The following is a 14,868-nucleotide window of genomic DNA, read 5'->3' on the forward strand; positions in this document are numbered from 1 at the left end:
TGTTTGGTCTATTAGCTCAAGCTTATTATCAACTAGCTCTCTCTCTCTTTTTTGAACATTAGTTCAACAAAGCACATGATTTTATTTAACTATACAAATGCCCCACCGTGGGCCCTGATTGTGGTGCACACCTTCATTCTCAGTACTCAGAAAACAGAAACAGTTGAATCTCTGGTAGTTCAAGGAAATGCAAAGCTTAGAAGTAAAAAATATTATTGGCTAGACTCTCTATTGGAAAGCAATTCAAAATATTGAATGGTCCTAAATGTTTTTAAGGAAAGAATAACAAAATTCTTTAGAGGAAAAAAGAGAAAAAGAAATAAACACACACACACACACACACACACACACACACTGAAACTCCTTCTGGCAGTCGGAAGAGTAAAACACAGGAAAGCCCCAGACATTTGGGAGGACTTCCCAATGACCCAGGCAGCATATTCATCTACTTCTCGACACCCCCTTCTTCTTCTCCAAGGACTGGGGAGCTGCTGGACTCTGAGGGCCCCTGGTCAACTGTTTGAGAGCAGTGCTGTCACCAAACAACCTCAAATCATGTCAGGCTTCCGTCCCTTCCAGTTTAAGGCCAAAAAAACCAGTCCTCCAATGTAGCTTGAACTGTTCACCCCTATCAATTAAGAGCAATCCCACCACAAACCCCAAATCAGTTTGCTTGGCCTGACCTTGGCAACTTAGTTAAAGAAACGCCACTTCTCGTGAAAGGATCTATCATGTTTTAATGGCTCACACCGGGGTGGAGGAATTCAGAGTTGGGCTGTATCAGAGCCCTGGGAAGTCAGAAGGCGTTCAGAACGGAGAGCCCATCCTTTGTTACTGATGAGCAAATCAAGGTTCAGAGGCATTTTTCTCAAGATCCTAACCTTGTTATTATACTGTTTAAAAGAATCCCTTACTCTGGTCTGACTTCCTACACAGTGCACCGTACTCTTCCCCTTGACGGTGTTGGTGGTTGACAGATGGGCTTCAGCAGTTTGAATTTGAATGGCCAGTTTCAATTTCACTTCCTATCTGCTGTGTAACTAGTGACTTCGTCTTCCTGAGCCCCGATCCTACCCTTCAGGTGATGCAATGGTGGCACCCACGTCTCTGTGTGTCTCCAAGAGAAAGTGAGGTGTTGATGACTTAAAAGTTGCCACTTTCAATATTTAATAAGCCTGCCTGCCTTCTTCCTTGCCCACTTCCTCCTAAATACTGAGCAGGAAATTCTTACAATGCAAAGAAACATGCATGGCAAAGGGATGAATCTTGCCCCAAAGGAAGTTAATCTCCAAATACACTTCAGTTTTCTTGTCCAGGAATCAAGGAGGGAACAGGCGATTTCTCCAGTTGTACCGCAATCCATCCATTTCTCTGCATGCACAGATCTTGGTAATACCCAACAGAGATTACTAGGCACCCCATCCCCACCAGGTTATCAGCTACCCTGCCTGATGCACAGATGTTCTGTTCCATCCCCAAGAGACCTAAAGAAATTTGCAGTAAAGGCAAGGAGGGGGAAACACCCACAGCAAGCATGAAATGTATGTAAATAATTAAAGCATTCAGAAGTCAGATAGAGAAGGGGAATGTGGCCACATCAGGGGCCGGCAACCAGAGAACCAGAGGGGGAAACCCAAGGCATTCTGTAGTTCTTGACTAAAACAAGCAAAAAATGTTAAAAAAAAAAAAAAAAAGGCGAATTTTGGTTAGGGCAAAACATTTCTAGGGATTACGCCCTCTGAAGACTCTCTTGTGTAACAACTATTGATTTACTCTGTATGTTGGAATCAGTAAGCTTGTTTGGGAAAATATAGTATGACATTGGAGGGTGGAGAGGGGGAGGGAACAAGGAGGGAAGAGGAAATATGGAGAAGAAAGGAATGGAGAGGGAGAAATAAATGGGAGGAACTGGAGGAAACAGCCTCCAGCTTACATTTCTAAATCCTATCCTAGGCTCCTTCACTTAGAATGCTCCATGAATGAAGACAAGAAGAGAGGGGAGAGGAGAGGAAGGGGGCAGCATGTAGAGAGAAGGGAGGAGAGGAGAGGCAGGCAAGGAGAGTTGGAGCAGGGGAAGAAGTAAAGGGGAATGGCTGGAGAGATGGCCCAGTGGTTAAGAGCACTGACTGCTCTTCCAAAGGACTTGGTTTCAATTCCCAGCACCCACATGGCAGCTCACAACTGCCTGTAACTTCAGTTCCAGGGGACCCAACACCCACAGCAAAACACCAATGTATATAAAGTCAGAATAAATAAATTTAAAAAGAGAGAAGTAAAGGGGAGAGAGAAGGAGGGAAAATATTCTTGAGCATGGCAGTTACCCAGAAGAAGGAATGTCTGCGAAACGGAACAGAATAGAGTGCAAAACCAGGATCTATGGGCAGCTGTCTGATTGTGACACCATCCCTTCATGATATCCTCATCACCAGCAGGGTGTCATGGGAGAGTCCCAGCAGTCTGGGGGTTTATCTGCACAAGATTACCCTCTCCTATTGACCTTGTTACCGTGGGCAAATCACCCGCTGTCTCTGGGTCTAGAGTAGCTTTTTCAGACAAATGGGCCCATCATATCTTTACCAAACAAAGGAGGCTGAATTATCTAGACCTTTGAGCTGCTGTTCAGCTTCAAGTCATTGGATTCTACACACATCACACAACTTCCTACCTGGAATGCACTCTAGGAAAACAGGTTTCCCAAGCTTAAGAGAAAGCTTGGTGTCAGTGGCGGAAGATCTGTGGACTCCCTTTTCTATATGTAACTAAAATTTTTAATTGGTCACAAGACTATCCCTACTAAAAGATTGGCAGGGGGCTGGAGGCTTCCCTTAGCGATAGATAGGTGTGGCCCATAGGACCAGCTTATGGGATTTAAACATAATGTGTGCCACCTGTCCCTAAACCTAAAAGAAAATGGTGAGTTCTTTCTCTCTTCCTGGTGGATAGACTATAGACTCAATGGCAGGAGTGACTTCTTGGCTCTTAAAAATGCAGAACAGCCGAAAAGGACATAGCTGTAGGTAAATGGAGAGCTGTCATTTCAGCTATGATCCACCTGAATTAAGAAGGAGCAAAATCCCATTTTTTTCATGTCACTGTCTGCTAAAAAAAAAAAAAAAAACACAGCTCTTTTAAGGAAAAAAAAATAATTCACAGATTTTCCAGTTTGGAAAACATGCAACATGGAAACTTTCGTGCTAATTTTCTCCATGTTTTCCCAGTGCTGCTACAGGAATTGCTATATGTGGGTTCAAATGGGACTGCAGAAACTTCACGGTGGGGTGAGGGGGTAAGGGTTGACTAGATAGATAATACAGATTATGTTCACGTTGAATGGGGAGGGGACAGGCAATCACTTCGCCATAAACATAAACTTTAAAATGTCACCAACCTTTTTGTTTTTCCTTGCCCACTTCTGAACCTTGTGCCAGAAGAGCTGTGCTGTAGAAAAAAAAAAATTACATCCATTTCAAACTGAATTCCTCAATACCTCTGGAGCGGTACTGGCAGTGTCAGAAGCCTAGAGAGAATGAGGAAGGACAAAGAGATGGAATGAGCCACACCCCATGTTCCCAGTCCTGTCTCCACCATAGTGCCCATTTTGATCTAGTTTACAGATTAGGCTGAAGAACAAAAAGAACTCGGCTGTTGTAGTTTATCAGTTTTGATTGTTGTAAATTAAAAAAAAAAAAGCTGTGCACAAGAGAAAGACACTATGCAACAGAATTCACATGGAGGGGCTTTTATTAGGAGAAAGGGAATGTAAAAAGAGGGAAGAGGAGAGGAGGCCAGCCTCTGGAGACAGGAGCAGCAGAGAAGGAGAGAGAGAGACAGAGACACAGAGAGATGTGAGGTGGGCAGGGCCTTTTAAAAGGGAACGTAGTGAATGTGCACAGGAGATGCTCTTAGTGGCTCCAGCTGAGGATGTATCCTATCAGAACCTCAAGAGCAGACCAGTACAGATGCCTGAATACTAACACCAATCTCCAGATTAACAGAGGAAAAGACTCCAATCTAGAAAGGATTTGCCCAAAGTCCCACAGCCAGGAGTAGCGATTTCCCCAAGCCTAGCACCCAGGCTTCTGTCAACCACATCTGACCTACTGATCTGCCTGGGATCTACGTGAGAGGTCCTCCTGGGACTGCAGGAGATCCTGTTCTGTAGATGGAGCTCGCCCTTTGTTCATGACTCCAGGTCCTGTATACTCATTTCACCTAGAGAAGTCGTGGGCCACAGCAGCACCATTGCCTGGGGATGACGCCATCAGCTCCCAATCAGGCCCCAGGAAGTCACAGCCCAACAGCCTTTCAGCTAACCCATCATCTCCTGAGCACCAACAAGAAGGGCCGCAGGAATGCGACCCAAACTCCAAGGCACTGGAGTAGGTTGCTTACTCAGATTAAGGTGATCGTCAAAATAAAAGAGTGTTGCCCACAGTGCTGTTGTGTGGATGCTCTCATTCAGAGACTCACAGCGTTAGAAAGAAAGCGGAACAGAAACTCACACTTCTCTGCTAGATTAACACGAGACTGGAGGTACATCGGGATCACAGGAGATGTGGACCTCCTCAAGCAAAGGAAATTTTACTAGCTTCATTCCCTAGGACCCCATGGTATTTCTTGGACTTTGCTTGGAATGGTGCCCAATAAATTCCTGCTTAATGAATGACTAAGAAATAGTATCTACCAATTTTCCTAACCTTGCCTGTCTTAGCCTGGTTTTGATTGCTCTCAGCAAAATATCTCAGACTGGGGTACTTTCTAAAGAACAAAAGTGTATTTGGCTCCTTTGGTGGTGACTAGGAAGTTCACGGTGATGGTGCAGCTTCCACCTGGCACGCGGTGAGGGTCCCAGGCTGCATGCTCACATGAAGGAGGCCATCGCATGGTGAGACAGGGTGAGCCTGTCAGCTCAAGGCTCTGTTCCTTTACTTCAAAACCGTCAATACCACCATAGTGGTTCCTCCTTCAAGACTTCATCAAGCCCTCAAAGGCTCCACCTTCTAATGACACGAACATAAACCTGGGAGTTGTTTTCACAGCCTGGGAACCTTTACGGGATACACTGAAACCAGAGATCATCTGTATTCAAGTTAACCTTAGTGTACTTCTCAGTCTGCATTCTGGTCATGTTGGAGCAAGCACAAGTGCGCATGTGTAGGAAACTTTACCTAACCCTGTGAAGCCTGTACATCCTCTTCCTGTAGCCAGGGGTGTATTCTTCCCCTTTGGTCTTCTGCTGGCCCTTCCTATCTCAGTCTTGACATTCAGGGCTACAGCCTATGCCGTAGACAGGTATAATTTAGCTCAGGGGAGAGCTAAAGGTGAAAGGAATTCACCTGTGCTCAGCTTATCAAGTGAAGTCTCTGTGGCTGCAGTTGGTACAGAAAAAGCAGTAATTGGTTTGTTTTTCCTAAACAGGGTCTTCCAGCCAGAATCACCTTGGTTGGCCTGAAAGTTGTCGTGTAGCCCTGGTTGTCCTCAAACTCACAGGGATCCACCTGCCTCTGACTTCTGAGTGCTGGGATTAAAGTTGGACATCCCCATGCTCAACCTACGAGTACCTTTTGAAGTGGTTTGTAAGAATTCTCTAAAGGCTATGGCGTGGGGGGGGGGGGACCTTTGTTCGGAGCCCAGCATAGTCTGATGTCTACACCCAATCCTTTGGTCTGACTGCTTCCCTGTGAAGGCTGAGTTCTTCCACAGTAGGGGCCCTGCTGTAAGAAGTGTCTCATCCCACAGGCTCATAAGAGTTAAAAAAATATTTCTTGGGTGACACAGTGAACAGATGAAGGCTGAAGCCCAGAGAAAACTAACTTCCCCAGAGTCACACAGCCAGTAAACAACAAGCCTGGCTCGAACCCCTGAACTCATGAATGTCACCCATCCTCAGCGGTAGGTCTCCTCCAAAATGTTCCTTCTAGAAGCCAAGTCCTCAGAAACACCTTGTCCGTGGTGAAGACAACAAGTCAGATGAATCTCATTCATTTTTATTACTCTCTTGTGTCTTATCTGCCAGGAAACTGAGGGTTTCTGGTACACAGAAATATTTGGGGAGATTCATTTTTGCCCCTCTGATTCCTAATTCTGCCTGCTCACCACTCTTCATGAGATTTAAGAGGTGTTAACCAAACTCACAAAGCCCCAGGTCCTCACAGAAGCTCCCGACCCAGGGTCACCCCTTCCACTCTGCCCCTGCAAACCTGCAGTAACTTTACACAAGCAGCTTCTCTTTAAAGCCATTTACACTGTGACCTGTTGAGATGACATCCAGAGCCCCTTGTGACGTGCTCCCCAGGAGAAAATGACGAGGAGTAGGAAATGACCACATGGGCAAAGAGGAGACCCATGTTCTGGCCCCTGCCTTGCCACACACTCAGGCAGGCATGTAGCAGGCAATTGTTATTGAAGAAATGAGGTCTGATCAACACTGGACTTAACCTGCGCAGGCCAAGACTCTAAAGGTAGGCCTACCCGTGTTTGGAATATTTGAAAGGCCGTCAAGGAGTGTGTGTACATACATACGTGTGTATGTGTTTTGTGTGTGTGTGTGTGGTATGTGTTGTGTGTACAATATAGGGGGCTGTCTGTGTGTATGTGTGGTATGGGAGTGTGTATATATGTTGGGGTGTGATATGTGCTCAGTGTTATGTGTGGTGTGTTGTATGTGTGGTGTGAGGTGTGTGTGTGATGGGGTGTGATATGTACTTGGTGGTGTGTGTGTGTGTGTGTGTGTGTGTGTGTGATGTCTATGAAGGGGTGGGGGGTGTATGTGGTCTCTGTATGTGTATAGTCTGTATGTGTCTCTCTCTGTGTATATTTGCTTATTCACCTAAAATAGGAGCTATGTTCAGCAGAGAAACACGGTCTTCAGTGTCAATCCTACCATTCTCTTACTTTGACGTCAGCAAATCACTGGGCATCTACTCCCCAGTTCCTCAAGTGAATATGAGAATCCAGGTTTCTGCACTGAGCGTTTAGCAATCCCGTGCTCTGCGATCTTACATCCTAAACACTCTCTGGGGCCCCTCCTTTCTTCACTGTGTCCTTAGCACTCTAGCGAGCAGGAAAGCACAAGACCGAACATGCCGCTTGATCCTGGGAAAGTTGCTTCTCCGTGTCTCTATTTCTCCTCTGTAAAGAGTGTCTGTTTAGATGACTCGATACCGCAAAGGAATCTAAAGTACTAGCAAGGCCCATTGTTAAGTAGGAAAAAAAAAATTGGGCTTGCTTTCATAGGAGTGACCTTTGTGGGAAAAAAAAAAAAGAAAAAAGAAAAAGAAAAAAGAAACTGTATTCCTTATTCTTTCAGTTTCACGTGTGTGTACATAGAATGGAGTTTGGTTATATTCATCCAGATTTTCCTCTCTTGCCCTTTTCCAAATCCTCCACAAGTTGTGTGTGTGTGTGTGTGTGTGTGTGAGTGTGTGTGTGTGTATGTGAGAGAGAGAGAGAGAGAGAGAGAGAGAGAGAGAGAGAGAGAGAGAGAGAGAGAGAGAGACTGCAGTGGTGTTTAATTACGGTTTTCAGCATGAGTGGAAGGGGATTATTAAGCGAAGGCAGCTTTAAAAAAAATACTGAAAGTAAAGTCTTAACGAAGCACTCAAAAATCAAACTGACCTCGGGTAAAAGGGCAGTGTACTTGAGACCCGAGCTCCAGCCTTGCCTCTTGACTCTCTTCTTCGGTGGTCCTAAATAATTAGCTACCCTTACTGTGTCCCCACTTATTTCTTAGTGAAATGAAGGGGTGCGCACTCCCCACGGGCCTTCTAGTTCTTACATTCTGCAGGTCCCAGGACGTCTGCCCTTTGCACCTGTTCCTTCCGGGGCTGAACCACTCTGTCTCAGCCATTCTTTATGACCAGGGAAATTTTATTTCCATAGGGTATTTCTCTGAATCATATAGACACACGCCTTCCTACTCTGAGCTATCCTTAGTTTGTCTTGCTGCCTCCCTACCCATCACACTGGGCCATTTCTAGAGGGCACGGCATGGAAGGATTGATATAAAATGTTAAGAGTTAGGAAGGCAGATGGGGGATCCATTTTGAACTCTGGCCCCTACTATTTTGGTGATGTTGGAAAAGGAGCCTCTAAGTCTCGATTGTTTACTCCAAAAAGAGACAGCAGCATCTGAATCACATGGCTGTGAAGATGAATATTCATCCAGTTGCTGGAACAGAAACAGGAAAGGGCTGGAAGTTTGCCTGTCTTTCCGGAAACGTAAGGTGTGACCGAAAGGAAGAAGGAAATTCAATGTTGGTGGAGTGCCTGCGATGGGGGCGATCCGCCTGGAAATGCCAAACTCCATGGACCAAACCTGCTCTATGGATAAACACAAAGGTACTAAAGGTCGCGCCACCTCCCTGGAAGCCAGGACTGATGGGAGCCTCTAGTTGTTCCCATTGCGTTGGGCGGAGCCTGTTCCGCCCACAAACGGGGCGGTCTCTACGACCAGCCTTCCTCAACCCGCAGAAAAGGAGGAGCTGGGAATTCGGTGCCAAACTCCCTCAGCTGTGATCGCACCCCGGATAAAGACACGGCTACAAAAGCAGTCTCCATGTCCCTTCTAAAGTCACGTAGCCCGGACTGAGAAACCCAGAATGAAGTCAAAGCTGTTGAGGACAACTAAAGCTTCTTGGCTTCCTCCCCTCACCCTCCCTCCTAGGCAGTTTGGCGGGAAGCAGGCTTAGGACAGAGAGGTCTGGGTCAGGGAAGGAGCCCCGCCGCCCAGGGATCCCAGCGGCTCTCCTGGCGGGGTGGGGGGTATCCCGCCTGTTAACCCCAGTGGAAGCATTAAGAAAGCCAAGGCGTCTGGAGCTACCCACCGCATGGGGTCTTTTGCACAATAAGCGCCACCCTAGGCTGTTACAGGAGAAAAGGAAAAGTCAGACGATGTTCTTGGGGGACTATGTATTTGTTGGAATTGACACTAGAGAAATTAGTGCTTTCTCCAGGGTCTGAGAAACGGCCCTGTCTCTGCCCCATTTCTTCTTTCTTCTTTTGCAGCTTTAGGTCCACCCTCGCTCACAATCCAATGGGTATAGGTACCTGTCACAGGCAAAGCTAGTCAGTCCAGTTCCTCTGTCCACCCTCACCTGTGTTGGGGGCTGCAGACCCCTGGCCCCTTGACATTCTTTGCCGGCCTCAGACCCTTTTGCCTGCTCGAGTGAACGGAGAAAACAATTTGTTTTCCTGCGCCTGCAGCTGCTCTGAGCACGAGACCCTCATGAGTTCCTGATGGGAGGGAAATGGTTCCTGATGGGTTTTACAGCTGAAAATCCCAGGGGCTGAGGCGTGGCTATCAGTTAAGGATCCCTATATAAACTCCCCTGGAGCACAATAAAGTTGGCATTCTTGTATCAAGGATGACCCCTGTCCCCATGTCTCTGTGTGCATATATGTTTAAATCTCCAGCCCCTTTCCCGGCTCGCGTACAGACAGGTAGTGCAGGTGCCACACACCTGAACCTGAAAGGTGACATGACACAGATGTGCTGATTATTACCAATACATTCTCCACCCCACAGAGGAGTGGGTCCTAACCTGCCTAATAGTGCAACTTTCCAGTGAGTTCTCTTTTGCTCTACTGCATTACACGATCCTCTTTATTCTCAACCTCCAAATCCTCATCCCCATTGCTCATCTTGCTCCTGTTTTTCTGCAGAATAGATGCAATTAGGCCAGAAGTTTCAAACATCTTCTCCACTCAGCCTACACCTGCCCTCCCACCCCACACCCCACCTAGACTCCAGCAACCACTCCCCCTTCCTCTAGAGAAATCTCGGCATTATTTTCATGGCTGGGATATCATAGGGTTGGTTCTTAAGTATCTCTGGGTTCTTTTGCTCAACAAGCAGATATTCTCTCTTTTCTTCACTCTTTAAAAGTAAATGAAAACAACAAAACCAAACCCAAACACCTCTTTTGGCTCTTGAGCTCTGGTTCAGTGACCCCCACCCCCACGTTCTCAATTTCCTTGTTCCTAACAACCACAACCACACAGAACTGTCCATGCCAATGATACCCATCTACCTGCAGAGGGGAAAAAAAAATCTGCAAAAATGGTGTACTCAACACATTCTTAAATTGTCTAAAACCTTCACTATTAGATTAATTGCTGCAAAGAATGCAGTTAACACAAACTGTGAACATTAGAATTTCAAAACATTGCTTGCACCCAACGTGGCTAGCTCCATTCTAGGATCTGAGGCAGTAACAAATAATGAAAGAAACTTGGTCTGTGTTTCTGAGTGACTTATCTAGGGAGTAAGAGAAACAACAGTAAATAAAGACCGGTAGGAGAGATGGAGGGGTGACTAGAGAGGTGGAGGGGTGACTAGAGAGATGGAGGGGTAACTAGAGAGATGGAGGGGTGGCTAGAGAGATGGAGGGGTGGCTAGAGATATGGAGGGGTGACTAGAGAACTCTGCAGGAGTTCCTCAGAGCAAGCAGCTCTGAGGTACCATTGGGGGTCCTCTAACAGAATTCAGTGTGACTACTGTCTTCCAGCGCACAGGGCCACATCCCACAGGTGGAGGGTTCAGGACCCAAGATTGTCTGCCTGAAGCCCCAGGCCCAGCTCTGGCCTTCCAGACCTCCTGATGGACAAGTTATGTATGATCACAGTTCCCACAGCTACTTCCTCTAGTTGATTAACTTGTCAGGTGGCTCACAGAGCTTGGAATACTTGCGGCCTTCTTTGGGCATGCTGCCCTCCACGAGCCTCCGGTGTTCAGCAATCTGAAGGCCCTCAAGGCACGTCCTTTGATATTTTATGGAGGCCATATGGCACTGTGGGACAGAAACAGACAGCTCAGTCCAAACGTGACTGGACATGAAGGACACCATCTTACATTCAAAAGCAGAGCAGGGCTGGGCGGTGGTGGTGCACGCCTTTAATCCCAGCACTCGGGAGGCAGAGGCAGGCGGATCTCTGAGTTCCAGGCCAGCCTGGTCTACAAGAGCTAGTTCCAGGACAGGCTCTAGGGAAACCCTGTCTCGGAAAAAAAAAAAAAAAAAAAAAAGCAAAAGCAGAGCAGGTAGATCAAGCAAGACCTTGAACAATCCTCTTGGCTTCGTGCAACATTTCTCCTTTCACAGTATGGCATAAGACCCATCTAGATTGAGGAGGAAAGGTCTTATAGGCTAATGTCAGATTAGTTTGGGGTGCATATATGCCCTCATACATGTGGAGATCAGATTCAGACATTCAGTATTTTTCTCCATCACAATCTTTGGTGGTAGTCCACTGTATTTTTTTTTTTCAAGACAGGGTTTCTCTGTAGTTTTGGAGTCTGTCCTGGAATGAGCTCTTGTAGACCAGGCTGGCCTCGAACTCACAGAGATCCGCCTGCCGCTGCCTCCCGAGTGCCCGAGTGCTGAGATTAAAGGCATATGCCACCACCACCCAGCTTTCCACTGTATTTTTTTAATTTTTATGATTTATTTATCTTTATTTTATGTGCATTGGTGTGAAGGTGTCAGATCCCCTGGAACTGGATTTTCAGACAGTTGTGAGCTGCCATGTGGGTGCTGGGAATTGAACCCGGGTCCTCTGGATGAGCAGTCAGTGCTCTTAACCGCTGAGCCATTTCTCCAGCCCCTCCACTGTATTTTTTGATGCAGAGTCTCTCACTCAAGGTGAGTGATTGACTAGGCTGGATGGCCAGAGAGCTCCAGGTATCCTGTCTCCGCACGCCAGCACTGGGGCTACAGACACCGCTGTACCTGGCTTTTCACGTCAATATTGGAGATTTGAACTTAGGGCCTTATCTAGTTTGCTTCCTGTTGCTGTGGAAAACAAACAAATAAACAAAAGCAACTTGGGGAGGACAGGGTTTATTTCATCTTCCATTTTTTTTTTTTTTTTTTTTTTTTTTTTTTTTTTTTTTTTTTTTTTTTTTTTTTTTTAGTCTACCATCAGAGGACACCATCAGAAACTCAAGCAGGCTAGGAACTTGGAGGAAGGACTGAAGCAAATATCATGGAGGAAGAACCATGCCTATTGGCTTGCTCTCCGTGGCTTGCTCAGCTTCTTGCTGTGTTTCTTACACAACCTAGTATCACTTGCCCAGGGGTAGCACTGCCCACAGTGAGCTGCACGCCCCCCCCTCCCCCGCCACGCACATCAATCATTAATCAAGATAATGTTATCACAGACTTGGCTACAGAGTAATCTGATGGAGGTATTTTCTTAATTGAATGAAGTTCCTACTTCTTAGGTGACCCTACCTTGTGTCAAGCTGACGGAAAACTAACACTGCTTTATACCAGAGGGTCAAAGAATCACTGTGGCAGAAGGGTGAGGTAAGCAGGGAGCTTCGTGATAAGAAGGAGCAAAGGCTGGAAGGATACCGGGAAGAGCATTCCTAGTAGAGTAACGCTCCAAGCCCTGAGGAAGGGACGGTAGATCAAAGCAGCTTAAGGTTTCATCATTACTACCTTGGCAAACCAAGTCCAGGAGAGATGCAGGGATTTGTCAAGTCTCCCAGGCAGGGAGTTAGGTTGGGGTTGAACAGAGTAAGAAAGAAGTTAACGTGTATAGGGCATTTTCTAACACATAACAGAGCAGTAAGGTCCTCTGACCTACAGAAAAGCAATGACCTTACTGAACACGACCCCTAAACAAGCCCACCCGCCTCACCCTTCACTGCCTGCCTCAACTGTGTGTCTCTCCCACATCACGTGGGTTTCCGCCCACCATCTCCAGGTGTTGAGCCCTGAAGTTTATCTCCGGCACAGATGTCTATTGTAACCCTCTCCTGCCTGTTGACTCTGGAAGTCTGCCTCCAGTCCAGATGTCTATGCGGAGCGAGAGCATCTAACCACCTGCTAGAACAAAAATTCTGCTCTTCAGTATGCGTGACTGTGTCCAGGCCAGATATTTTGGGAGAACACTATAGATGTGCAATAAATAGGCATTGAATCAGTGAATTATACAACTGCGCACGCAACTTTTCATTTACTGGACTTGTCTACCTTCATGCCCCACGAGTAGCTCAAATTCCTGCCCAAAGCAGAACTTAAGCCCTCGCTTTCCTCCAAACTGCCCTGACCCTGTGTTCCCTCCGACTGAGAGTGGGACACATTCTTGAAGACTGATAAGGTCCGAAGAGTGGGCACCGTGCTTGCCTCTGGGTTCCCCCACACCCACAGAGGAAGAGGTCCAGTTCTACTCTGCCCCATTTCTCCAATCTGTAACTGCTCTGTAGTCCTTTGTCGTGTTTGAAGTCACCCACCTTTCATTGGGGCAATGGTCATATAATCATCTCACTTATTTCTCTGCCTCTCACCTAAGACTCTTTATGATCTATTTTTCATGATGCTTCCCAGAGTGATCATTTAAAAATAATTTCTAAACTATCAAAGCTATTGTCCTAGTTGGGGTTACTATTGCTGCAATAAAACACCATGATCCAAACAAATTGGAGAGGAAAGGGTTTATTTGGCTTATATTTTTATGTGGTAGTCATCACTGAAGGGAGTCAAAACAGGAACTCAAGCAGGGCTGGAACCTAAAGGCAGGAGCTGATGCAGAGGCCATGGAAGGGCACTGCTCACTGGCTTCCTCCTCACGGCTTGCTCAGACTGCTTTCTTATAAAACTCAGGACCACTAGCCCAGGGATGGCCCCACCCACAGTGGGCTGGGCCCTCCCCCATCAATCACGAACTAAGAAAATGTCCTACAGCTGGATCTTATGGGGGTATTTTTCTAAATTGCTGTTCCCTCTTTTCAGATGACTCGAGCTTGTGTCAAGTTGACAAAACTAACCAGCACAGCTATGGTTCATTCTACAATTATAGAGACTATAAAAAATAAATCTAAAAAAAATGAGCACAGCCTGCCCCAGCTGTACGGTAAATTTGAAGCTGGGTTGGGCTATGTGAGACACTGAACTCAAAAATAAAATAAAATAAAAAAAATAAAAATAAAAAATAAAATAAAAATAAAAATAAAATAAAATAAAAATAAAAAAAACAAATCTAAAACAAACAACAGAAAAGCTGTTAAGACACACTCTGACACACTTGTAGGCTTCGTCTTATGTCTTTTCTATGACTTGGTAAATTAGACTCGATAAAGCACACATCCAGAAATTTGGTAAGATTTTACAAACAAGCTACTGTATCATTGAGAAATAAAGAACTTGACAAAACTGGAATTACTAATGCCCAATATGTAAAAGTCAGTACTGTCCGAATTCGGGAGCTCGGGGTTCAATTTCTGCTACTATGAATCTGAACATCTCCCTCTTGCTTTTAAAATAAAATCAATTCACTGTGTTGTTATTTATGGTTTTTTTTTCCCTTTTTTAAATGTTGAGACAGAATCTCATATAGCTCATGCTGGCCTCCAAGTATATGGTTAAGGCTGGCCTTGATCTCCTGATCATCTTGCCAATATCTCCCAAGTCCTGGAATTACAGGCACGCACCACCATGTCCAGGAAAATTACTGTATTTAAAGTTTGAATTCTTTTGTAGTTGAACTTTATCATGTATGCTGTTGTGTATCTTTAAAGACACTTTGAAAAAAAAAACATATTTATTGGGGCAGAGTGGGGGGAACCACAGTGTGTGTGTGAAGGTCTGAGGACAGCTTTTGAGAGTTGGTTCTTCCACTTGGTTGAGGCAGCAGGGTCTTTTTCATTTCTACTGCAGTGCTATGGGCTCCAGGTTAGCCGGCCCATGAACTTCTGGGCAATTCTGCTTCTGTCCCTCATCTCACTATAAGAGTGCTGGGGTCCAGGAAAGGACCACTGCACCTTCTGGCTCTAGGATTGAACTTGGGTAGTCAGACTTGCACGACAAGCACTTTTAGGGCTGAGCCCTCTTCGCAGCCCTGTCCTATATCTTTAAATATTGAATA

The sequence above is a fragment of the Arvicola amphibius genome, chromosome 6 (genome assembly GCF_903992535.2).
Source record: "Arvicola amphibius chromosome 6, mArvAmp1.2, whole genome shotgun sequence".
Classification (NCBI taxonomy): Eukaryota; Metazoa; Chordata; class Mammalia; order Rodentia; family Cricetidae; genus Arvicola; species Arvicola amphibius.